The sequence below is a fragment of the Budorcas taxicolor genome, chromosome 2 (assembly GCF_023091745.1).
Source record: "Budorcas taxicolor isolate Tak-1 chromosome 2, Takin1.1, whole genome shotgun sequence".
Taxonomy (NCBI): Eukaryota; Metazoa; Chordata; class Mammalia; order Artiodactyla; family Bovidae; genus Budorcas; species Budorcas taxicolor.
In genome coordinates, this window is record NC_068911.1 from 77,108,814 (window position 1) to 77,136,229 (window position 27,416).

The 27,416-nt window shown below is 36.3% G+C and overlaps 1 protein-coding gene across 1 annotated transcript in view; it reads left to right on the forward strand.

Annotated features, from left to right (window-relative positions):
• Positions 1-567: 567 nt before the first annotated feature.
• The window catches only part of FIGN (fidgetin, microtubule severing factor), a 32,371-nt gene continuing 5,522 nt past the window's right edge, over positions 568-27,416 (forward strand). Inside the window, exon 1 of the mRNA XM_052636091.1 lies at positions 568-636. The gene's annotated coding sequence lies outside the window, so the exon portion shown is untranslated. The remainder of the gene's footprint in view (positions 637-27,416) is intronic.

Consider the following 27,416-nt stretch of genomic DNA (forward strand, 5'->3'; position numbering starts at 1 on the left):
GGTCAGCTTTTCCCTAGAAGTGACTATGGAGTCACTGCAAAAGCTTACATTCACATTATCTCTTAGTTTTTTTAAGAACATAGGAAATAGAGAAAATTATCCTATAAAGATTTTAAAACAATTCTCTCTCCAAAGCCAAGGTTATATAATTGAGTTTTGTATCTCAAGACCTTTTTATAGTGGATCACCAAAGATAAGGGCAGTAGCCTGGCTAGAAGATTAACTAATGATTAAACAATGACTGTGTTAATGATTATACTGATATAAACATTTAGTGTTGCTGACAATTTACATTCAATTTCAAAGTCTATTATACTGTATATGGTGACCAGTATTGTAGTAATAGATTGGTTTGTTGATTATTTACTTCTTTGTATAGTTAGTTTTAGCTATTCTTTCTGAGTCTGAGTTATTCTCAGTTGTTAATTTGCTTTTAGAACCTTTACTCAAGCTTCATTATTTCAAATAGGTTCATCAAGGGAGACTAGTTAAGAAATAGCTAATAGTCTTCTTCTAAGTATAACCAGCTTTACCTTGGGAGCCATTGTTTCTCAAGCAAGAACACGTGCCGTTTCCTAGGAAGGTAATGACTTGGACAACAAGGACTTGCTGCCACTCTTTCTGGGATGTGAGAAGGTAAGAATAAAGTAGGGGGTGCAACAGCTCAGCATCAAGAATCCCAGGGTTCCACTGCTCACCACGGTTAAGCCTAGTATCCGCATAGCTTGGGAGTGAGAGTGTGTGAGGAGAGGTATGGAATCCTCCCCAGGAAATATAATACTGAATTATCTTTTCCCTGTGCCATTTGCTGTGTTACTGCCAGCAACTCCACTTCACTTGGCCTATCCTGACACTCTGGGCGTATCTGTATATTGTTTGCATATTTTCCTTGGCATGATACTGCCTAGTGTACAAAACGGAGGATGTTTTTCCTATTCTGCTCAGATGTAGAGTGTTCTTGGTTGAATGCTAGAATCCTTCCCAAATGGGAAGCCAGACTCATTTCCTACCATTCTTATACCACATTCCTCATGGTCTAGGCACACTTCTCTTCTTTCCCTGAACATATACCATATCCTTCCATACCAGCAAAGCCTTTGCATGTGGTATTCCATCTATATGGAATACAGTCCCACTTTTCCATCCGACATGATTCAGATTTATTTATTCATCTGATATACAATTAAGCAGGACCCACGCACCATGGGTCAAGAACTGCGCTAGCTGTTGGTGATCTAAAGATGAACTATATTCAGTACTTGCCTCTGAGAACTTAGAGTTCTAGTAGATCGGTAACCGGGCCTTCCCAGGTGGCTCAACTGTGAAGAATCCGCCTGCCAATGCAGGAGACTGAGGAGACATGGGTTCAGTCCCTGGGTTGGGAAGATCCTTTGGTGGAGGAAATAGCAACCCATTCCAATATTCTTTCCTGAAAAATGCCATGGACAGAGGAGCCTGGTGATTACAGTCCTTGGGGTCACAAAGAATTGGACACAACTGAGCAACATATCTGTGCAATGCAACACAGATATGTAACCTGCTCTATCAACTGTTATTAGGTATTCCCTCATCTGAGTATCCACGCTGCTCTGTACATAACATTTGACAGAGAAAGAAGGCCTTTAGGGGTAATCTAAGCCATCTCCCTCTGTAGATGAGGCAAACGATCAAGTGCTAAGTGAACACAACTAATTATTAGAGCTGAGACTAATTACCCAGATTCTTCCCAAGTCTGGCATTGCTGTCACGGTCCCACAGGGTTTATAAGTATTTCTGGAAGCTTTTGGGAAGCAGTCATTAACTCTGTGGGATCACTAGGGTGCCAGTCGTTAGCCTCATCCTAGGCTAACAGTGTGTGAAGCTATACCACAATGGCTGGAGAGTAAATGTACTTAGAGAAGATCACTCTCAAAGGGTGATTTACATGCTGGTCACCAGGACTCAGCCATTCCCAAGTGACAGAGAAAGAATATTTCATTCACCTAAAATGATAACTGAACCAATCTATCAGATTAGGTTGGTATATGATTATACTGTAACAGATTAATAATGCAGTTTTGACAGATAAGTGTTATTTATTACTGAAATGCATCATAATGTATAAACATGAATTCTGTCAGAAATCTTTGGAGCCTGAATGGACTAAAGAACATAGACTCTATAAACACAAGGGCCTCACACTTATTTGCTTCCCTGGTGGCTCAGAGGTTAAAGCAACTGCCTGCAATGCGGGAGACCTGGGTTCAATCCCTGGGTCGGGAAGATTCCCCTGGAAAAGGAAATGGCAACCCACTCCAGTATTCTTGCCTAGAGAATCCCATAGACGGAGGACTCTATAAACACAAGGGCCTCACACTTATTTGCTTCCCTGGTGGCTCAGAGGTTAAAGCGACTGCCTGCAATGCGGGAGACCTGGGTTCAATCCCTGGGTCGGGAAGATTCCCCTGGAAAAGGAAATGGCAACCCACTCCAGTATTCTTGCCTAGAGAATCCCATGGACGGAGGAGCCTGGTGGGCTACAGTCCATGGGGTCGCAAAGAGTCAGACATGACTGAATGACTTCACTTTCACTTTCACACTTATTTACTAGATTTTAATCTAGTAAAAAAAAATGCATAAGCTCATCCCCAGGGACAGCGGAGCCTGGTGCGCTGCTATCTATGGGGTCACACAGAGTAGGACACAACTGAAACGACTTAGCAGCAGCAGCAGTAATCTTTACCAACAAGAGTCATATAGTTCTAAGAATATTTGTATCCACTGAAACCAATTTATTTTTTTGGATATTTGCTGCCATTGCCATCCTATTTTCCTTTTCCTCATCAGATTTCCAACTCGTTGGGAGGACTATCTTGAAAAAGATGATTATGTTCCAGTATGGATTTTTCATTTTCTAAGAAGGTGTAAGGCAGCCAGGGTTGTCTAACGGAAATCTCCCTACGGTGGTGGAAGTGTCTAGGTTCTAATCCTGGCTATGCTGCTCCTGAGATGAAAGAACTCTGAGCCTCAGCCCCCTCTGCTGTAAGATGAAGGGACTGAACTAATGGTCTACAGAGACCTTTCAAGCTGTATGATTCATGGATAAGAAATTGGAGGTTTTGGGCTGTTGATTTTTTCCATTGTTTTATGAGATTCTCCTCTAGGCATCCCTGACTCTGAAATCAGTCAAATACAAAAGTCAAAATGATGACATTACTGTAGATATTCTCTGTAAATAGCTTTGAACTGCACAATCCTAACTTTTCAAAATGAAGTTTGAGGGAAATCCACTGCCAGAGAGCGCTTAATTAACATGCACTGTGTCAGCAACTACAGCAGCCTGCCGCCACCAAAATTAACATATACTGCAGTCCCTGAACGTCACCGGCAAGGGCTCCAAGTTTCGGGAAGCCCTCTGGGTAAAGCCCTGCTTAGCAGGTTTAATGTGAAGAGTTGGTGTCATCCTAATCAGCTGCCTCTGACAGAGTAAACAGGGTTCCGTATGGGCTGTCCCTCCCTGACTGACTGTGGGTTTCCGGCCCGCTGAGCACTTGATGCCAAACAGTCTGTTAAGGGACAAGGAAGAGACTCTTTGGGGATCCTTGGTATTTATCACTATTTAGGAGACTTGAGGTTCACAGGGCTAGGACTGATAGGTACCAGTTTTATTCTAAATATGTAACATTTGCTCAAGTACATGTTGAGGAATTTTCTCTTGGCCCTTCTTCTTTAGTATAAGATGACACTCCCTTTCTGCTTTAGTATATTTGGTAGCCTTATCTTTTGTATAATGAAATATAGTTCAAAGACCTAGCATTAGAATCAAAACAGCTGGATTTTTTTTTTTCCCAAAGTCAGCATGTCTTGATTTACTAATGAACTCCAGGATGGAAGGAAGGGAGATTTTCTTCACATAAGAAACTCCCATTTCCAGAGAAATGAATTAAATTGCTTTTTAAGTTAAGACCTTAAAAAGTATAAAACATACTTGAAGTCAGTTGTTACAATTATGTTTCCTAGCAGAAAAAAAAAAGTATAAATAAAAACAATTGACATCTGAATGTAGAAATATATGTGTAGACACACACGTAAGTACACATATACCCTCACACATGTATATGTGTGTGTGTGTGTGTTTGTATACATATATATGGGAAGTATGGTGGCAGGAGGTGGCAGGTGGTAGAAGGTGTGCTGGAGAAAGAAAGTGATGAATAGTTAGTGGAGATTTTCATGAAATTGACCAGGAATAGACTGTATCTTCTAATTCTTGCATTCTTGTGACATAGCCATGAAAGTGTTCTCTAGTTCAGTCCTGTGAAATTTTCCAGTTCAGTAGTTCCTATATCTATTGCTTAAGCATATTAACTTTTACATAATTGAAAAGTTTACTATTTTATAATGATGTGCTGATTGTACAACACGTGAAAATTTTCTCCAAAAGCTTCTTATTTTAAAAGTGAATGTAGTTTCTGGTGAACTGAAGGGGTTTAGCCATACATATGTCTGTTGATCGGCTATACCCCAGTAGAAAATAAAAATTTGAAAAAAAAAAAAAAGTAGGTTTTCCAGTCACACACACACACACAAATGAATGTAAAGGTATGAGATTTAGAACAGACAACTTTTACTGGTGGATAAGTAACTGATTTTCTACTTAAAACTAATGTCTTTTGGATTTTTTGTGCTGCTGCTGCTGTTCATGGTATAACTTTCCTATGAGTTTTCAGTGTATCTGTGCTCACTCCCCACTGAAGAAAGTAATGGAACTTTCAGGACTGTCTTGAAAATATACTGATACACTGAAACATACTTCATTAAGGGAAAGGTATCTGAGGAGCCATATCCATGATCTGAGTGGATAACTGGCTTCACAGCACTACAGGAAATATTAATTGTGACAACTGAGTCTGAATCTTTTTCTTTGTAAATATCTAAAGGAGTATAAATATGTTTGCCATGTGTTAACCTATACCACCTATACTGACTTACTGCCTTTAAAGTAATCTGCACAACAGAGCCTGTAATTATTGATTGCAACATATATATCAGAAAAGTAGTCTTGCTAAAAATTTAAAAATTTTCCCTGGGACCTGTCAAGGATAACATTGAAATAATTAAATAAAAGTGGTTTTTTTTAAGCATGAAAAATTTTAAGTGTAGAAAAGTTTTGAAAGCTAAGCCAGTTATAAGAAATGATGCAAAATCATATTTTCAGGATATAAAGCAATTTCTAGTTAGTCCCTATGATTTTTTTTCAGGTTAAGAGCATTGAAAAATAAATGCATTGTATCTTTAACCTTGAATGTGTTTATTATTTCTTTTTGTGACATAAATTCTGTTTGGCTATTTTGAGTAACAAGCAAAAAACATTAATTTTAAACAAGGATCCATAAAAATTCTATACTTATTGGGATCTGTAAAAAATCAGTTTTGCTTACTGGAGGGGTATAACGCTGTTTAATATACTTTTCTCTTTGCCATTAAATTAGATTTTTTTTTTTTTTTAGGGGAGGAAAACTCATAAAGGAAACAGCCTTGGAGATGTAATATGCTCTAGCACATTTAAATAATTAGACTTCTGTCTCACTGAAATGTATGTGCTCTACGTTTGATAGTGATAAAAGCATGAATATTAGTATGATTAGGAAATTACAGCATGTCACAGCATAATTGATTGATTGATAACTGAATGAAAACTAACCATAAAGCATGTGAAAATAAATGTGTGTTCTGCAGTTACTCAAGCAGAATTTTCGCATCTACCCAGTTGCAAAATTAGTAACTAAAATGCTCATCTTACAAGCAAACTGGAATTGATATTTTTTTCCTTTTGCTTGTGTCTGTATATGCTTTAATTATAATACTGGCAGCGGAAAGAGTAAGAGGATTCTAAGTGCTTAGTGTTCAATTCGATATTTAATTGTTCCTCAAGACCTGTCAAACGGACACCACATTCCTAATTGACTCTATGAGCAATTAGTATTTTGGAATTTACCTTTTAGAGGCTCAAGTTTTAAATGCAAAGCCCCACTAACACAAGAGTTAATAAGACTCTTGTCTCTGGAGAACTGAATTTTCCATTTAAATTACCACTAATTTTTCAAAAGCATTTTGTCATTTTTTTCTGCTTGTGTTTTTACTTTCTTATTCTCTGTCTTGATCTTTTAAAGATTCCTGCTCACACAAGTCTTCAGCGACACTCACTAGCATAGAAGGTTTGGAGAAGCGAGGCCACTGCAGGATTCCCTGTTCAAAGCTGAACCAATATTCACCATTGACATATCCATTCATCTGTGCAGGGTCATTGGAAATCCTCTCTCTCTAGTTTTTCCTTCCCTTCAGGGAGCAATGCTTAAAAGAGCAAACCCCTGGTGTGAAGAGATAGGAGAATTCTCAGCACGCCAATGGTGCCAGGAATCGAATTAAAGTTGTCCATTTGCAGATGACTGTCTGTTGGAGCTCTCAGCACACAGAGGCCCTGCGCTTTCTGTTGATGCTTTGTTTACTTGAGATTCTGTCAGTGCCACTTCAATTTAATTTTTTTAATGGCAAAAGTCATATCATGCCAAAAATATGCCAAGAGGGTGAAAACACTATGATGTGTGTTGCTCTATAGAGTTACATAGCATTTTATTGGATTCCCAAGGCTTGCTCAAGGAAAAGTAAAAAATTTAAAGCTTTGCAAGAAAAAATTGTTGTGGCCACACACACACAAAAAAAGTTAAATAATTACTGAATTCACTTCTTTTTTAAGGAGTTCAAAACTTGTCTTGTATTCTGCAATTATTGACATTCCCAGATCTGTTTTGGCATAAATCACATTTTGATTTGACTGAGCCTACAGTTTTGTCCGTTTTCACATGCATTATCTCTTCTAAGTGGGAGGCACTAAGAAGACAGGAGTTGCCATTAAATCTTTAGATGCCAGAAGTCAGCACTGGAGATTGTTTTCTCCAGTTTGATTTCTTTTGTTATCGTAAGAAACGTTACTGTGGTTTAATTTATTGGACAAAGTTAAAGAAGTGTCAGAATTGGATTTGTTGAGGTAAGATTTTAAAACCCCAGGAAGTATATAACCTGTTTAGGAGATGAAAGTTGAGAATACACGGTCTCTTTCCAAGTCCCAGAAAACCAAAAAGCATGTTGCAAATAATTGTCAGATTTAAGTTTGCCAGTTGCTATGAGTTCATTATGTTTCTTCTTTCACTTTAATTTCTCTCTGTTTTATTTTGCAAATAGTGAAAAGTGCCTGGCATAAAGTAGGCCCTCAATAATAGTTATTAGAATGAATAAATGGTGTTTAGTATTTCACTTTATAATTGAGAATTCTTTATTTTGCTTTATTTTTCATATCACCTAAATTAAAAAAAAAATCTGTTCCATGGTTTACTTGGCAGATTCTATTTAATGTTTATTTTCTCCTGGAAGCAAGTTTTACCTGTTTTCCTAGGATTGCATTTGGAACAATGTGGGAATTACATTTACCCTAAACATCTATACCTACTTAAGTGTCTACTGGATGCAAGTTATACCGTAGCTTGTTTGTTCCAGTGGCTTCATTATAATATCACCCTTGGAAAGCAGGCATATGTAGTTTGAAAAGCAGTGTTGCAGCAAACAGTTTAATCTAAGTAAGTGACCTTACACAGAAGAGAAAATGTACAATAACAGCCAAGCTTGTAAAAAAGCAAGCTGTACTCTAAAGCAACCCAGAACTGATTCTAACATATCAACCACTGTGAAGAGACTATGTTGTCATTATGAGAGCAAGCTACTGTTTTCATAAGTACCTATTACTCCTTTTAGATCTACTGAAAAACACTTGTAGTATGCCTCTGCTCAAAAACGGTAGTCACTCCCCCCCACACAAAGTCTTCTCCTCCTCCCACCCAGTGCATTGATTTATTATTTTAAACTATGCTAAGTTGCAATCCCCACCGATGCAATTCCTGATGAAATAGGCCATTCCTTCTCTTTCGTGATGTAAATGTTTCTTAGAAATGTCATATCTGGTTATCCTCAATATAAAAATCACCCATGAAAGTTACCACGGTGAAACCTTACATCTTAAATATCAGTCTGTGCCCCCTAGCCATTAGTTATCAAATATCATTTAGACTACTCATGACATAAACTGTTAATAGTTTTACAAATAGATAAAAATTTAGCTAGAAGAAACAAAATCATATTTATAATGCTTGTTTCTGAAATTTGGTTACTCATACAAAGTGTTTAAACAGAATATTTAAACATTTGGATTAAGTATTTTGTGGTGATCTTTTGGCATGAATCATATTCAGTAGCACCCATAATATATTCTAATGGAGTCTTGTTTTATCTGTTAGGTTTCATGAAGGCTGCATTAATGAATATCATAATTATCTATTGTGTTTGATATTAGCCACACACATCATAGGTATTAATAAGAAATATCCGTTATCCTGATTTTATAAAAGAGTAACAAATACTATTTAGGTAAATGGTGTCTTCTCTGTGTTTCATAAGAATCTAGTAATGCAAGTTTTATCACTAATTTGACATTTTCTTTCTTTTTTTTTTTTAGATTGGGTATGTACTCTGTACAAGTATAGTGAAAGATGCGGGGTACATAAGATGAATAAGACAGTCTGAGCCTAGGGAAAGAAAATAACATATAAACAATTTTGGTATAAGAGATTAAGTGCCATAATTAGCTGAATGATTCTTTAAATTCTAGAAATTTTGTGTAGATGATTTAAACACTTTCTGGTTAAGTTCCCAAAATATCTTCCTGCATGATTATGTGCAACTGGTAATCAGACATCATTCTAATCAATGAATGCTATTGCAGTATAGCATTCATACTCACTTATCAAAAATAATTTTGTTGGAGATGTGCCCTATAACACTGATGTGCGCTATAACATCAGTGTTATAATTATAAGTTCATAGGATTTTGATACACACACACACACACACACACACACACACACACACACATGATAAGTACTGGAAACAGAAAAAAAAGATAACTTCAAGGACGTCATGGTTAATGAGAAAGCCAGAAAGACACAGTGCAGTTGGCCTGGGATGGGAAGGATGCCGTGGAGCAGGGAAAGGCATTACAGGCAAAGAGAGCCACATGTACAAGAATACAAGGTGTGACAGAGACTGAGATGCTTCCTCAGAGTTGGTAGTATGTATCAATATAAGATTCTCAATAACACAGGATCTAGAAATACACAGAAAATTTCAAAGCAAATATTAATACAGTCAAAGGAAGATGAAAAATGACTTTAATGGAGGTCATTGCTACATGATTATAGATAATGGTCATTTCGTATTTACTTTTCTGTGTTTGCCATATTTTAAAGTAATAAGCTTCTGTTTCAAAATCAGGGAAACAAGCTTTTTTTAATGTAAGCCCCAAATATATACATGCTATGCTGTGCTATGTTTAGTTACTTGGTCATATTAAACTATTTGCTACCCATACATACATATAAAATAAGAAGAACACATCTAAAAGGCACCCCTGAAAAGGGATGAGGCTGACCACAAACAACAGCATGGGAATGAAGAAGGAATAGATGTTAGTGTTTCGGAAATGAATTGTGAAAACTTTGTCACTGATGGAACGTAGGATAAGAGAAGAGCTAGAGACTACCTGGAGAGTGAGCAGTGAGTTTTCTTTACCTGTGTTGAAAAACTACCTCTAGCTGTCAGGAAGAAGTATTTTTTGATAAAAGTAGTACAGTAAGTTACTGGCAGGTCCAGAAAATGAAAATCCTCTAATCATAAATGAGTAGAAGGGTTAGAGGATGTATCATGTTATGCTTCGGAAATCTACTTACCTGTAATTTCCCTTCAGTATTTCTCTTTAGTTCTGGCCCCTGGGACACCAAAGAACTCCTTCTGGCAGTGACAGTTCCTGGACAGTAACATCATGTACTGTTAGTTGCTTTTCTGCTATTATCTCATTTAATTCTCAACCTTCAATGAAATTATTATTACCACCAGATTCAAAGGTGGGAATATTGAGACTTAGGAAGGCTAAGTAGTTTGCCTAAGGACCCAAGACTAGAAACTAGAAATGTAAGGATTCAAATCTGGGACAATTCAAATACATGACCAAATTCAAATCCACCATGGTTAGGCTATAACAATACTGACATTTCAACAGAGTTGATTATTAAAAATTAAAAGTCCTTATTATGGTAAATGATGGTCTTTCGAAGATAGTTCTTGGTAAGAAGAGATATTATGAACAGTATGAAAAAAGATTTTGATACAGTATGTATAATAAAGGCTGGATTCCTGTTTTGTTTTCTGAACATGTGTTATTTCAAATGCAAGTATTATCAGTTCAGTTCAGTCGCTCAGTCGTGACCGACTCTTTGCGACCCCTTGAACCGCAGCACGCCAGGCATTATAGCCTATGGCAAATTCTACATTATTAAGTTTCTTCCAAGAGAACTTGTACTGTTTTCTTCATTCAGTAAGATCCATAGGAATTGGTAGATTCTCTGGAGAAGGAAATGGCAACCCACTCCAGTACTCTTGTTAGAAAATCCCATGGACGGAGGAGCGTAGTAGGCTACAGTTCATGGGGTCGCAAAGAGTCGGACGTGACTGAGCGACTTCACTTCACCTAAAGTTACTTGTTTTTCTCTTAAATGGGTAGAAGTTAATGAGGGGTCCAGACAGTACGCCGAGGGCTAGAATCATACTTCTTGATTATATACTTCCTCTCAGAGGTGAGCACCATGACAATGGACATGGGCAGGCCCTAGTTTGCAGACTAAGATGGACTTGTTCAAGAGCTCTGAATGGTGAAACTAGATGGGTGATATTTAGATATGGGAAAATATCTTGCTCAATGTTGGTCTAGAATATGGGGAGAGAGGTGGGAGGGGGGTTCATGTTTGGGAACGCATATACACCTGTGCTGGATTCATGTCAATGTATGGCAAAACCTATACAGTATTGTAAAGTAAAATAAAGTAAAAATTAATTTAAAATGGAAAAAAAAAAATAGAAGGCAGTTTAAAGCCAGTGTGTGGAAAATATAGATTTTAGTAAAAAGACCTGGAGTAACAAAACTGTTACAATAAGAATATTATTACACTTAGGTTCTGGCTCCAATTCTGTCAATTATTAGCTATGTAGTAATAACTTATTTTATACATTATGTCAATTGGCGTTTATAGCAATTGTGTGGAGAAGACAATGGCATCCCACTCCAGTACTCTTGCCTGGAAACTCCCATGGACGGAGGAGCCTGGTAGGCTGCAGTCCATAGGGTCGTGAAGAGTCGGACAGGACTGAGCGACTTCACTTTCACTTCTCACTTTCATGCATTGGAGAAGGAAATGGCAACCCACTCCAGTGTTCTTGCTTGGAGAATCCCAGGGACGGGGGAGCCTGGTGGGCTGCCATCTGTGGGGTCGCACATAGTCGGACACGACTGAAGTGACTTAGCAGCAGCAGCAATTGTATGGGTTTGACTAGTGAGGCCTCTCAAGTTCTGAGACTGGTCTTCAGACTAAGATTATTGTGATAATATTTACTAGTACTAAAAATGTTTTTTTTGGCTCCTTATATAGTATTTTCTGTTGAAAAGGGTAAAATAAAACATAAATAATATTTCTTTTAATTTGTGAGAGCACTGAGTTATTAATACAAGTCACTGCAACCGTCTGTTGACCCAGGCAAGAAGGGTGCTGTGTTTTAGAAAGTCTAGTCTTGCCCTCTTCCAATACTCTCCTTTATCCCATCATGAGAAATCCAAGGGGCCATGAGGATGTGCCCACTTGGAACCTGTGCCCTTCTTTGAGACCATGTCCCCGGCACCTGAAATTCCCTGACTCTACTTCCTGAACCCATGTGGGGCTCTTTTCCAGGTCTCTCTTTGGTGTGTGCACTTCTAGACCCAAGAGGAGGATAGGAGCAAGCTGGGTAGAGGGGGGATGGCAGGGAATGGATGGAACATCATCTATAGCATCTATATTAAGCCTCTTGATGATAAGGAGCAAGAGGGAAAGAGCCATCGGTCAGCCTCTCATTCTGAAAGAGATCGAATGATCCAGGGGACAGAAAATTCTAAATTTTAACTTAGCCTTCCTTCTTAGTGTTTATAAAGATAACAATTTTCAAGGTAGAAACAAAAAAAAAAAAAAACATTTTAACATTTTTGTTTTATAATTTTCAAAATAATTTATGACTTTATACCTTAAGTATTTAGACATGTGGTATGTGTTAGAGCCTGCATGAAATCTTTCTATATAGATACAGATATAGAGATACATATAGATATCTATCTATATTAGACATATAGCTATGAACAAGACAAGATCCATGTCCTATTCTAATGGTGTGGATACCTGATGTCAGAGATTAGTCTAGTAGGTGATACAGATGAAATAGAAAAATCAAAGGCATGTGAAAATGCAGTATACCTACAGGCTGATGTGGAAAATAGTAGAGAGGAAGGGAAGGCAGTGTTGTGTGGGAAGTCTTCCTAGATGAAGTAGGATCATTTGGCTTACTGGCCAGAGTTTGCTGAACCCTTAGTCTAGGGTTCACATATTCTTTAAAATCTCTTGTGTTATTTTTTTCTTGGCTCCATAAACTGCTGTTCCTCTTTATTAAGATATTTAACAGTGGGGATAATTCCTATATGCTTGCCACGTCAGTTTCTCACCACGCATGTCTTTCTCACCACTTATTTCCTCCATAACCCACTCCCCATGGCTTCTGACCCCACCACTCTCTCACAGATCATCTCTAGCCCCCTAATTGCCTATGTTCTCTCCTATTGTACTTGACTTCTCTGATGCCTGTGCTATAATTATTCTATTCTTCCTTACTTGTCTTTTACAATAGCATAGTCTCTCCCTCTGTGATTCTCTTTCTTTTCTATAAATGCCTCCCCCGCCCCAACTGCCTGCTTCTTAAATGCTCATTCAGCTCAAGAGTTCCATTCTCATCTCATTCTGTACAATTCTGTTTTTGCTATGCCTTCCATGGCCATAACTTCAATGATTCACATTTGCTCATGATTCCTCAATACCCTTATAGGTCTTTGACTTCTATCAAAAGGTGGGAACTTCTAGTGGCCAACTCATTGGTTGTATACACTAAAAACCAAGGATAGCCAAAGTGTGACAATTTTGTGTCACATGATCCAGATTGCAATTCTGGCTCAGGGGTGGCCTTGGGAAAGTTCTTTAGAGTCAGGCAACCTGTTTCATCATATGTAAAAGGGAATTAATCCCTCACTAGGTGTCTGAAGGATTAAGTGTAATATCCACCACAATCTATTAACCAGTTGACAGATATCTCACAAGAATTTCTATTTTTGTGATGTTTTTCATTCTTCTAACTGGTCAGCTCATCCTTTCAACTCTACATCTGAAATCTTTCTCAGATTTCTTTCCTTCTTTCTGTTCAAGTTCAGACTCTGCTTCTAGTCTTTTCCCCTCTCTCTTCTGGCATATGTATTGTTATTATTGATATATTTCTAAAGAAGAGATAAGGGCAGCACTTTATGTTGGCAGTAGGATAAAGTCTGAACATTTAAGTCCCTTTGCAAACTGAATTCAAGCTTTATCATTACCTCCATCCTACTCATGCACAGACATATACATGTCTCCTATCTTCTAACCATACCAAGCTACCCTGTTTCTTGAATATTCCAGGTACAGTAAGCTTCATCTGTGACTCTGATTGAGTCTTGTCTTGGGCAAGAAAACTCATCTGTCTATTCCGATAAGATTCTGTTCACCTTTCAAGATATGCCTCAAGTCTTTAACTTCTCACTATAGCCACCTTCCCCTGCCAGCTTCAGAAGTAAATCTTTTCTTTGGTAAATCATCACTAAATACAGATCGTAAGTTCCATTGGGGCAGAGACCTTTGTCTTCTAGCACTTAGGGCAGAAGCTCTCAAGTTGTAGCAGGTATTCAGATGTTATCACAGCATGAGTGCCATCATCATGTTTTAAACAATTTAGCCAACTAGTCCCATTTGCTATTCTAGTGACAACAAAAGTTGTCAAGATTCAGAGATTTAAGGAAGATTGTCTTCAGGATTCTAGTTTTGAGATTTAAAATACATTTTCTCTGTAAATTTTTTTTTCATAATTGACTAACTACTTAAAAACAGAGACAAAGGAAAGGAAAAGAGAGAAAATAACTCACTGCCCCAAAAGGAGGTTGGGGGTCGGGGGAAGGGTGGGGAGAAGGTTCTTGGAGTAAATATGAAAGAATTTAAGACATAAGTAAAAGAAATTGAATTGTTCTCAGGTTTCATTTTTGTTTGCTTGCTTGGCTGTTTGTTACATGGAAGAATATTGATTTAAGTTTTATTAGCTCAGGAATATGACAAAGGTTCTAAGAATGATAACACTGTTACTAGGTCTTGTGAATCCTTGAAAAGTTTAAGGACTAATGAACCCTAGTTCTTTTAAAAATTATTTGCAAACTTAAGTATATGACTTCTCTGCATGTTCAGACCAGTGTCTCAATGGTATGGCCAATAAGTTAAGTTTGAAACCTACCTTCTGAAAATCTTGATAATACAGAACTCCCCATTACCACTATCATTTTATTATGCCTTATAATCATAACTTGTATTTATGTGGTTATATTTATGTTTTTTTACTCTCTGCACTAAAATTTCTTCTATGCACACTCCCTAGATTATTTTTCTCAAATTAAAAATGAAACCAAGGCAAATTCTGCCAACCTTCTATAACTCAGCGTTAAAGCTAGGTAAAATATCTATTAACTAAGTACTCAATGCCTAATTGAAATTCATAATTAAAACTATATCTTCATCATTATGGAAAGTTATTTTGAAAGCTTACCAAAAGAATTGCTCATATTTATCATTAATATTATTACCATCATATTATTTGACATCTTAGGGCCTCTTCACTTTTGTAATAAATTCAAATGTATAAAACATCCACTCTCTTTTCTAAAACATTCATAAATTCTGTGATTCAGAAATTAAGTTATTCGAGGTTATAAGGCATTCCAAAGGCACTGAAAGGGACCCTCTCTTAATTTTTTGTTTTTCCTTTTTTATCTGTGAGTCATTTAAGCATGTAAATGTAGGTTTCTAGTAGTTTCATGCACTGGCTTTGTCTTTTGTGGTTCTGAATACGAATTCAGTCAAGACAAAGAAACTGGAAGATATTTTGATCTGAAAGCTATAAGAATTCATAAGGGAATGAGTTGGTTTCTTCTCTGCTTTGTAATGCAAAGAAGTGCATTCCACAAAATCAGATGAAACAAGCCATTAATTTGACAGTCTCAGTACTCATAGCTATTGATTCAGAAAGCTAAAAACAGATATGGAAGCTTATTGGCTCCAATTAAGAGTCGTGAAGCTTGAGGTAAGAAGAAATGAGAGAGTATTGGGAGAAGAGGAATCATTCACTAACAGAATCCTTCTTAACATTTTCTCATGAATGGGTATGAACTCTTGGTCTCCTGGGTTTCAGTTTGTTTGTTTTTTGTACTTTTTCATTTGTTGACCCTCTTTATGGAATAGTCTCTGGATGTTTGTTTAGCAAACAAAAGGTATTTATCTTATCGTGTGAGACATTTTCATGACAACACACTCAAGAGCTTCCTCATAAGTCTCAAGAAATATTTTCAGTTCCTTCTATACAATTTTATATACTTGGAAATACCTCTGGATATACTCTATCGATAGACTAATCAATACAGATTCTATCCTGCTGCCTGCTAGGTATACACTTATTTTAGCACATGCATCATCGTGCATGGAAGAACTCCTCTCTTTAGAGGTATGTAGAAGCCTTTTGTTTTTTTGGCCCTTATCAATAAGAAGACTGACTAACTCTCATGACCACCTTTAGTGCATATAAATAGCGTATGTGTGTATATATAGTACTGTTTTTTAATGTTAAGGTCTTAATAAAGAGTGCTACAAAAAAGAAGACTCAAAGAGGAAAATGTTATTCACATTTTTAAGAACAGTCCAGGCAACAATAGTGAAGTGGGTTGCAGTTTGCTTCCGCAATCTAACAAAGCAGTATAGCATTATTTGGAACTGCAATTATGAAAGGCCAACATTTCTTCAAATATTCCTTTCAGATTGTCAATTTTTTTCTCATGTTTTAACTTAGTGATAGAAATGCAATTTTTTCCTTTTAATGATCATAATACATGTATATCTTGGGTAACTTTTCATGTATAATCAAGTGACAGGATAGGCTTTTTTCTGAGGTGTGGGGATGCTGATGAGGAAAATCTTGATAGATAACATCAATTATCAGTTATAATCAATTATCAGTTATCAGTTCCTTATCATTTGTTAACAAATCCTCAGTTGAAAAACCTTCCGACCAGCTTTGCACTAGACAAAAATTTGCTATACATTGGATATAATCTAACTCTAATAGAAGACGATTGCATTTCCAAGCAGAAAAAAAAAATAAGATTATTGTAATAAATCTAACATCACAGCAACAATTCATGGAGCTTAATTATGACACTACTAAATGTGAAAATCTATTCAGCGCTAGGAACACTTTTCACATTACATTCACGCTAAAGATTGGCTGTTAAGAGCTCATTACTGGTATTTTTCTAAAGAGTGGTTTATTAAACACAGTTACCTAATAAGCATCTTTGGTGGTGCAAATTGCTGAAAACAGTAATGAGTCTGATTAGACTTCATTTCAATTACGACAGCTTGTCTAGCAAAAAATTTATATATGTATATATAACTTTTTTTTTTTTTCCTGCTGCTTCAAAATCTGGCTACAAGACACTCCAGAGTTTAAAAAATAAAAAGCCACCTCTGTATTTCCTTTCCACAGTTCACTAATGAAGACAGAATTGTCCAAGTCATCATCCAATTTACACACTGGGAAACTAGATAGACAAAGTGGAGTCACAATCATGTTTGCTTAAAAACAGCAAAGGCTGCCTTAACTAATATGTCTAAATAAGGTCACCTTTACTTTCTCTCTGCTTTGTTGTTGTTTTTTTTTTTTCCTTAGGAATATACAACTATAAATGAGATGGAGACTTAAACATGATCCTTTCCTATTTGGATTGTGGAGGTTATTCTCCAGATTAATAGGCTCACCTTTCAATTATGTTTTATCCATGGATCTGCTACTTAAAATCATAACAATACAGAAAGCTGTTGGATTGTGCATGCTAATTATCTCACTGATTTTTTTTAATATAGTGGGGAAAAATAAAAGAAGCCCAGTTTTATGAATGTGCACTAATACATCAGAAAGTATAAAGGAATGTTCATTAGACACTAAACTTGATTTTTATATTTTTAAAAAGTATGTTATTTAGCCACATTTAACAGCTAACCTCCTATTAAATCATGCTTGAATATACTGCTCAAATTGAAAGAAAAAAATTGTTAATGTAAAAAGCCTTTTAAGTGATTAAGCTGTCATTGCTGTCATTTGGGCATTCTAGTAACATTTTAATGCTTCTGAGGGCTATGGCTGGGTTTGCAATCCACTATTTTATGTTTTCTGAATAGATTATTTTTAAAGTATAATATCATTTGACACTGAACTGGATAAAATAATTTCTGAAGTAAAATATGAAAACAATGGCTGGATGTAGAAGCATTTTAAAAAAGGAAGGCGCAATAAAACGTGCTAACCTGAAAAACTTCTCAAGTTAGCTAAGTGATCCTGTAATGGCCGTAAAACTGAAAGTCATATATAAAGGAAATTATAGCACACTTGTAGGCATTTGGATACTTTCAAAAAGATTTACTTAAAAGGAGACCAGTTCCAGGTATTTACTTAAAAGGAGTTCCAATTAAAGGTTCAGTGAGGAGGAATGCACTTCTAAATCTAAGATTCATTAATTCTGTGAATTTTCTGTTCTGTTTAACGGGAGGAAAAAAACTTTGGTACAGAAAACACAAGAACAATTCTAAATTTACAACTGGAGTACCTTCCTAAGTCAGTTATTATATGTTTTAATTTTTGCATTTCAAGGATTTCTTAAACATTTCATCGAACAAGATTCTAATGAGGTGTTTTTCTTTTTGAATAAAATTGAGAACATATGTCAATATACAATATTGTCATTAGGTTTTCTTCTTGAAAAAACTTTACATATGTAAACCTAGACCTCCTTGAAAATGCATAAGAAAGCAATGTTCATACTGTATTTGAGGTCATAAATAAGACTTTTAAATTTTTATTAACTATGGAAACTTTTTGAAATTATGACTTGATTCAAACCAAAAATAAATATATAGCTTAAAAAACCCTTTAAGTGATACTTATATTTGATTAAAATGTTACGTGTACATGCTAGTTAAATCACTTAGAATGTGCTTTGGACTCAGATTATAAATAATTAAACAGATCATTTTTAGGATACAAGCATTTTTTAAAATCTTTTTCTTCCCTGTCATCTTTCCCCATTTTCTCTATATCCTTTCCACAACTATAGACAGAATACTTGAGCACACATATACAAGTGCCTAGATTTGATTTTCCTCTATAACCTACCTGTATCACCTGCAAGGTTCTAGTTTTCCTGTTGTTTAGAAACTTTGGGTAAATAGGATGTACACTATTTGAAGAGGTAGCAGGAAGATTCGACATATTTACTCTTTTAACACAAGCAATGAAAACTAACAAATTTGGATTAAATTTCTCTCAGATTATCTGCTAATTTATAAATATGACTGGGAAAACAACTTCCTTTTCCTTAGAATTATTAGCAAATACTGGAGCTTATGCAAAACTGAGGCCAATAAAATAGTTCATTATCATCAGTAAGAAGTTTAAAATTATAGAATAGTGTTCACCGTATAGAAGTAACATCATTAACGGCTTTGAATTCTGTTGACTGGTTGAGAGCAACCTTACATTTCACTGCTATATTAAAGTAGGCTGTGTTTATTCATAACAGAATAGAGTTGGATTGGGATTAAAGTAGAATTTATGAGCAAAAGGGGCTTCCCTGTTGGCTCAATGGTAAAGAATCTGCCTGCAATGCAGGAGACCAGGGTTCAGTCCCTGGGTCGGGAAGATCCCTTGGAGAAGGAAATGGCAACCCACTCCAGTATTCTTGCCTGGAGAATTCCATGGGCAAGAGTAGCCTGCTGGGCTACGTTCATGGGGTTACAAGAGTCAGACACAACTGAGCAACTCTTATTTACTTACTTACTTACAAGCAAAAAAGAAGGATCTGCATTTCATGTGACAAATGCCAGAGGATCAACCATTTATTCAATTTAGTCAAAACCTAAGCTTTTTCTGTTGTTTTCTAATCACAGTGACCTTGTGTATACTAACAGTAGATGAAACTATGCAGTGGAATATTGTCATGGAGAACGCACTTAAGATGGAATCTGAAGAAACAATTTCTTTTTTTGTAGTACCTTCTATTGTTAGCTTTCCCCAAGGATTACTTTGTTGGACACCCCCTCTAGGCAAGGAAATGCCACTTTCTTTAAGGGTGTTATAACCTGTTCTTCTGTGTCTGTTTCATGGCGCAGCCTTCTTTGTTTTTACAAAAGGAAGAGCCAGTAGTGCTAATGACTGGACTGTCATTCACACGGCACTTTACCAGTGTTCTGTTCATCTGGAAATGAGAGCAGCAGAATTACAGGTGGGGATGATACTCAGATTTTTTTCGCCAAACCATAGAATTGGGCAAGGTAGGGAGAATGGAAAAGAGAGGAAACTACTGTTGTTACTACTAAGAGCTCTTCACTTTTAATCCTTGACCATGTTGGTTGTATTCTGTAGCAGTTTCTCTGCATATGTTGTCTTATATGGACAAAATAACACTAAACCTACCAAAACTCATTTCATGTGTTGCTTTCCATTGCCTTCAGATTAAAGTTATTTTCTTCAGGCTGGACTGAATTATACACAGGTCCCAGGAGTGAAGGACACTGAATTAATGTACTGTGTCACCCAGCCCTGACTATAGAATATTTTTATCAAAGTCCAAGGCACTATTTTGCTATTGCATTAAAAATTAATGCACAGATTGTCAAAAAGAGAAAAATGCCTAAATAATCTAAACAAATTTTGTCTGGGCTTTGCACACTTTAGAGTCACCTTAGGTGACGAGTTTTTAAGGAGAATGGTTGGAGTTGTATACCTATATGTAAATAGTAGTTTTACTCCTTCATCTAATTACATGAGAGAGACTGCCAAGTTAAATAAGTAGTCTTAATAATTTATTTTATGTAAACTGTCTTTTTTAGAGCAAGGTTTCAGAGGAACACAGTAAGAGGTTAAATGCAAATTCCATCTTACACAAGGTCATGGGGCTTGGGAGATTCTGAACTTGTTTACTGACCTCTGTCAGTAGGTATATTGGGCAAAAATGAATGTAGTTCAGCTTAAATATAACTAAATTGAGCTTTGGACTTATATATACTTGAAAAGAATAGGCACATGCAAATAACTATTTACAAATAGCACTACGTAAACATAATGATTAACATAACATTTTAGCAGTGTGAACAAGGACATTAACCAGCCATGTCATAATTCAAGATTGGTACCATGTCTGGTTTGTGTTAATTAATTAAAAGTGTGAATTTATTTTATATGGCACAAGAGTATCTGGAGAATCAACTGAAATTACCTCAGACTTTTAGGAGGATGGTAATGTTATCCCAGCAGAGTCCTTTTTTAAAATAAATATTCAGAACACATAGGAAATGCACAGTATTTGTGGCATTTGGCTTTCTCTTTCTGGATCAGTCATACAGGCTGGATACTATGAATCTAGAGTGGGGCTTTCAGGTTGTGTTAACCCCATTTATCCCTGCATGCTACAGCTCACCTGTTATTTACACACATAAGAGGGTTGATACTGCAGAACAAGGGGAGTGCTCTGTTGTGACACAGAACATACATATTCATTAGCCCTGGCAGTCCCTATGGACATATGTGGTGTGTCCTGATGATCTTAGTATGACAAAAAGAACTGGAGCGGGGGAAGGGTAGATGGCCTTAATGGATTGAAAGCATATATGGAAAAAGAGGAGAGACAGTATGAGTAATGAAAGGCCATAAAGTAACGACTTTAAAGGTTAACTACAAAGCACTATTTAAAGTGATTAAAATTGTCTAAAATCATTCACAGAGGTAGAATAAACAAGATTACATCTGATTCAACATGGGAATATCAGTCGTCTTACCCACTAACCCTCAAACTGTTCCCCTTGCAATAGTTGATTGCACCTGACTCTAAATACTAAGATTCAAAGTATGAATCATTTGTATATTTTAAATTGTGTGTATACACATAGTTGTGCATTCTTTCGAATTAATTATGGTAGGATATGCACAAAATTTTGGACACTGCTTTTTACTTGATTTAGAAAATTATTCAAAAACTTGTACACATATGCTTTGTAAAACTACCCCCTGCAAAGAGGAAAACCCACAAATCTAAACTATTATTTTAAAATATATGGATTTTATGTAAGTGTGATTGTATGTTCACTTGAATACTTTTGACTATGGGAAATTTTATGACCCTCACAGGAGAAGAATAATTATTTATTTAAGTTGTCCTAACCCTCGTCCATGCTTCCAGGATCCCTCACCTGAAGCTAAGTACTAGCTTCCTAATTTATCTCTCAGTTTCTGCCCTTTCTTTCTTGTGGGCCTTATTTAAAATAGAATTGTTGAAGGATAGGGAAGCCTGGCATGCTGTAGTCCATGGGGTCGTTAAGAGTCAGACACAACTCGGCAGCTGAACAACCAACAATTCTTCTATTTATGGTTTGCTTCAGATTTTAGGCTGTCTGTCTTGCTGATATATTGAACACAAGACTGGTGGCCTAAATGTGATATTTCTCTCGTCAATGTAACTTGCTTTGCATAAGTGCTTATGCATTCATCCTCATAAATGCAGTCATTCTCTTATATATATGTCTTGAATGTCAAAAATGATGACCTATGAGACCCATGCATACCAAGTTTCAACCTCATTATGAAATATTGGCAAATAAACATTTTTATACTTGGTCACATTTTGATGAGTGAATATTTTGTTGCCATGAATAAAATTTAATGCATTTTAGGGAAACTGATTCAGATCATAAGCTACCCACAAATTTAATTGAAGGACAGAGTCTATGCCATTCTAGTCCAAGTCATGATGCCTGTAATATTGAATACTTGCTTTTAAAGCCCCAAATGATGACATACATAATAAGATCAGTTGCTTATCCAGATATCATCTACCCAACAAATTCCTATAAGAATTAAGTAGCATAAGTTTGGAGTAACTTAAAATCTCAAAAGTTGTACTAGAAGTTATAATTGACTATTACTATTAAATGAAGTATTGGTTTGTGGAATCAGAACCTATGGCATATTCAGGGAGCATATTAGGAATGGTGGAGACTAATGTGGAAAACAACTAGAAAAAGTATCTAACAAGTCAAAGCAAGCAGAGGGGTGAACACGAAAATGGCAGCAGTCTGGAGACCAGTATTTTTAAGGAATCATTTCTCATTTTACACTGTTGTACTAGTGACACTGAATCAGCAAGGAAAATATCAAATATTTTCCCTGTGCTTTGAGTGGGAGGGCAGGAATGCATCTAATAAAAAGAATTTGGAAAATTTTAATCTAAAGGCACTACTTTTTAAGTTTTAAAGTACTATACTTGCTGGTTTTCAAGAAGATGTACTTAAGTGGAAAAACTGAAGCTTGAAGCCTCAGAGTGAAGTCATAATTTTAACTGCTTCTGTGACCAGCAGATGCTGTAGAAATATCTGATGTTGTAATAGGAAGTTGGAGTGTCATGACAAAGTAGAGAGGGCATGCCGTATCTAGAGGGACCTCAGATTTGGCCAATGGTTGCAAGGCAAGAATGAGATCTAGTCTTATAAGATCAATCAGCTTGTCTTGAAAAAGTGGGATATATGGAAATACAGTTTCTTTTATTATAAAGTTGACTGATTTTTAAAGCTCTGAACTGGCCAAAGAGAACATAGTTACAGGTTACATGCTGCCTTCTTGCTGTCAGGTAGCAATTTCTCTTCTATTGGATGGTGAAGTATTTAAACTATATTTACTAAGGACCATTTAGCCATAAATGCCTTTGTGAGTTTCAAAAAGGATTGCTTCATGCAAATGAGGTAGAGTGGAGGAGGGAGTAATTTGCTGCAAACTGTATCATAATTTGGAGTCTTGAGGTATGAAAGTGTGATTTAAAGAGGAAAATCTTTGACAGTATTGCTATATAATTAGAATGTCTTATTTTCAGACTGTGGGTTGTGAGATCATCCTTAACTGGTTTTAAACCTCTGTTGTTTCTTACTTGTGGTCTCCACAGTGAGTCACAAACACCATTAAGAATAAATACTATACAGTCGTTTGAATTTTTGACATCTTTTTGATTAAGAAGATCATGTTCTGTGTTTTGCTGAGTACGAAAGAACTTCTGTACCTTTCTTACAACCAACATACCCGGTGGAAAATTTCCTTTTCAGTAGCTGTCCAGAAGTTGAAGAAAAAGTGATTTGTAAATTCTAGGAGTCATTTTAGTTTTTCTTCTGTCTAGTCAGTTTTGTTTTGTGTTGTGTTTAATTCATCTCTGGCTTTTTCGAAATAAATGCATAACAAGAAACACTTGTGTAGCAGGTCACAGTTGGAAACAATTTTCACAAATATTGCTGCCTTAGGTAACCTTAGTAACAATCCAGTAAGGTATATGTATGTGTGTGCCCAGTCATTTCAGTCCTGTCTGACTCTGTGCGACCCTGTGGACTGCAGCCTGCCAAGGTCCTCTACCCATGGGATTCCCCAGGCAAGAATACTGGAGTGGGTTGCCGGTGCCCTTATCCAGGGGATCTTGCTGACCCAGGGATAGAACCCGCTTTTCTCCTGCAGCTCCTGTGTTGGCAGATGGGTTCTTTACCACTGGTACCACCTGGGAAGCCCCCTGATAAGGTATATGATACCATTATTGTCTATATTTAATGGCTGAAAAAACTTACATGATATATGATTTCACCAAGATTAGAACAAATACGTGAAGGCATGGATCAGGGCCAGTGGTCTGATTTTCATGCTCAGGATATTCACTCTTCAGACAAAATTCTAGAACCTTTATGTTTTCTCCAGTCCATTCTATGCCAACAATCCAGTAGTGCCTCCCAATAAAATACTGTGTTAGATAGTATTCAACCTCACAGTACTCCATGACAAGTGAAGTACTGAACTATAGCGGAGGCTGTCTGGATTGGGGTCTAGGTCATTAGAAAGATCCCCTCATCTCTAAAATCCAAGCTTAAGAGACATTAGAATGTGAAATTATAAAGAATGCAGAAAGCTGGAAAAGTTTGTTGTCTGGTAAATGGATCCCCTTGATTTAATTTCTTAGCATTGGCCCACATTATACACATAGTGGACCCTCAATTTGTTGATTAATTAAGATGCACAGTTCCTATATCATATTCAGTTTATAGAGGACTTTTCATTTTGGTGTTTTAAAGATGGAACCTATTTAAATCAATTAAGGATAATGTATATTTCTGTGTACCCTTCACTTTTCACTTGATACTACTTTTAAATATGACAACACATTTTCAGTCTAAGACTTACTAGGAAATGGACTAAGGAAGATTTCAGATCAAACAGATTAGCACAGGTCATACTAGATACTGCTGTGTTGGCCTCTTGGCTTATGAGGGTGGGTACACAAAAGGAGAATGCTCTTAGTCTGTGGGACATTTCAATTGGTCATCACTCCCCTTGAAGGATAAAGGTAAATAGATACTGCATGGAGCCAGTTTTCAGTACCAGGAAGTTTATAGTCCCCCTCTCAAACTACTTTTTTTTTTTCAATTGGAGAATAATTGTGTGATACAATATTGTGATGGTTTCTGCCCTACATCTACATGAATCAGCCATAGGCATATATATGGCCCTGCCTCTTGAACCTCTCTCCCATCTCCCTCCCCACCCCAGCCCTCTAGGGTGTCACAGAGCACCAGCTTTGGGTTCCCTGCATCATACAGCAAATTTCCACTGGCTGTTTCTTTTACATCTGGTAATATATATGTTTCAATGCTACTCTCTCAAATCATCCCACCCTCTCCTTCCCCCACTGTGATCAAAAGTCTGTCCTTTATGTCTCAGATGTCTCTTATTATTTAGTGAATGTATTTGCTACTGTCTACTTGAAATTTTGAATGTTCTGTGTTAGTTCTGCCATTTCCTACCCAGCAGACGATGAATCTGTTGCATTATTAGGCTAAGGAGCCTAATTATTATTAGGCTAATAATTACATTATTGTATTTACACCAGTAGTGTTTGTTTTCTAGAGAGAATCTTGGTAAGTATAATGTCCAGTTTTTGTTTGTTTGTTTTTAAGATAATGAAAGGTTCAGAAGTACAGTAGCCCGAAGGAGTGTAGTAGGTGTAAGGATGTCACGCAGGCCTGTGTGAGCGCTGTGCAGCTTTTAGAGCAAGCTTGCCATGCCTGCAGGTGTTTGCCTCAGGTGCCTGCCCTTAGGAAGTCTGAGGAAACCTGCAAATGAAGGCAGAGTCCCTACTGGCCAGAATTACCCTATGGGGACCTGTAGAAGAGAGCAGCTTTTACAGACCTTGTGAACTTTGAATAGCATAGTTAGGAGTGAGGGTGGGGCAGTCTTAGATTAATATTTCCAGAAATGTGTGCTAAAAATACTTTCTAGAAGACCTGGTTTTTTATTCCCAATGTCCTCCTATTCTGCAAGTTGTTTTTATGTCCTTCATTTTTCTGTGTAACAGTTTCTTTATCATTTTGAAGCTGTGACAAAACTTTTAAGGATGCCACAGTTGTTTTGTTTCAAACTAATTAAGAGTAAAATAGAAGAAATAAAGCAATGAGGCAGCCACTGTTTAGTAATTAAATCTAGGTTATAAAATGGTCAGTAATGATAAAAATGGAAAATGTTATCCAAATTGACCAGTTTTATGGGAAATATAGACTTGTTCAATTATATATACATAAATTCATCCTATTACAATAAAATAACAAAATGCTTAGGCTTTTTACTATTGGAGAAGGAAATGGCAACCCACTCTAGTGGCTTTTTACTATAGTATCTGTCATCCTTGTGAACACTTATGTTAAGGTATCTTAAAAGCAATTTTCTATTAAATTACATATTTTAAAAACAAACACATCGCATTGTGAAATTTGCCAGCTGTTTTCTTAAGAATTTTATGATACTTTCAAAAATAAAATTGATGTTTTGGAACAATTCTTCAATTATCTTGAACTGTGTTTCTTACTTTCCACTGTTTTCTGAATTTTTACTGTTCCTATTAAGCTATTTCTAGACAGCAGTGGGAGTTATTGTGCCGGAGTCCTGTTTCTAATAACATTAAAATAGTATTGTTTCTGAGGTTTTTCTCTTCATGTTCCAAAGAGAAACCGTATAAAAGCTTTTTTTAAAACCCATCTTATTATTTGGGTGCCAAGTTAAATGACATGCATGTGCTACTTCTTACAGATAACAGCAGTGTAATCAAAGGGAGTGTGATAGTTTGTTTGAAGAACATTTGGCTCTACATTTTTCTTCCATTGCACATCAGAACTATCACCACAAATAAATAGAACAATAATAATGACAATGAAAAAAAGTTTCATTTTCATGACTCTTTACCACCCCGTGGACTGCAGCCTACCAGACTCCTCCGTCCATGGGATTTGCCAGGCAAGAGTACTGGAGTGGGTTGCCATTGCCTTCTCCGAGCTCTATTTCTAATTAAAATTCAAGAAACTGAGGAAAAAGTTCTTTGTGCTCCTACAGGTCAGGACAGTCTCCTGAACACTGGCTTCTTGAGCTCCTACTATTATTAGGAACTAGTTTATGGTTTAGCTATTATACTTTCAAATGCTATTAATGATTTTAAAGTACAATAAAACTCATGTTTCAACTATTCACTCATGTGAATAGTTCTGTTCTCTTAAGGTTATTTAAAGGAAGCTCAATCTTAACTTTTGCAGCCTTGCTTATTAGGTTGTTATTTAGTATGAATCAATAAATAAACTTTCAATTATCTTGGTAAGCACATCCAAAAATAGCATGAGAATCAAAAGGCAATGGAGTATCTAGTAATTGTTCCAAATAAATAATGTTGATAGGATTTTTGCTTAATTTCAGATGAAATAGAAATCTTAAGAAATTTAATTATTTTTGCTAGAGTGAAACTATGCAGTTAAACTATGCATTTTACTACCCAGTGAAAATGGCCAACCTGTTTTATTTAAATTTTATATTCCTGTCTTTCACAGTGACTATAACTTAGCAAAAAACTTGTGCATATATTTTACAAATGATTAATTTACAAGGAAAACTTCAAGCCCAATGGAGGTGAAAGTTGCCCTTTTTGTTTATTTTTTAAAATAATTATTCTAAAGCTAAAGCGGTCTTATTTTTTA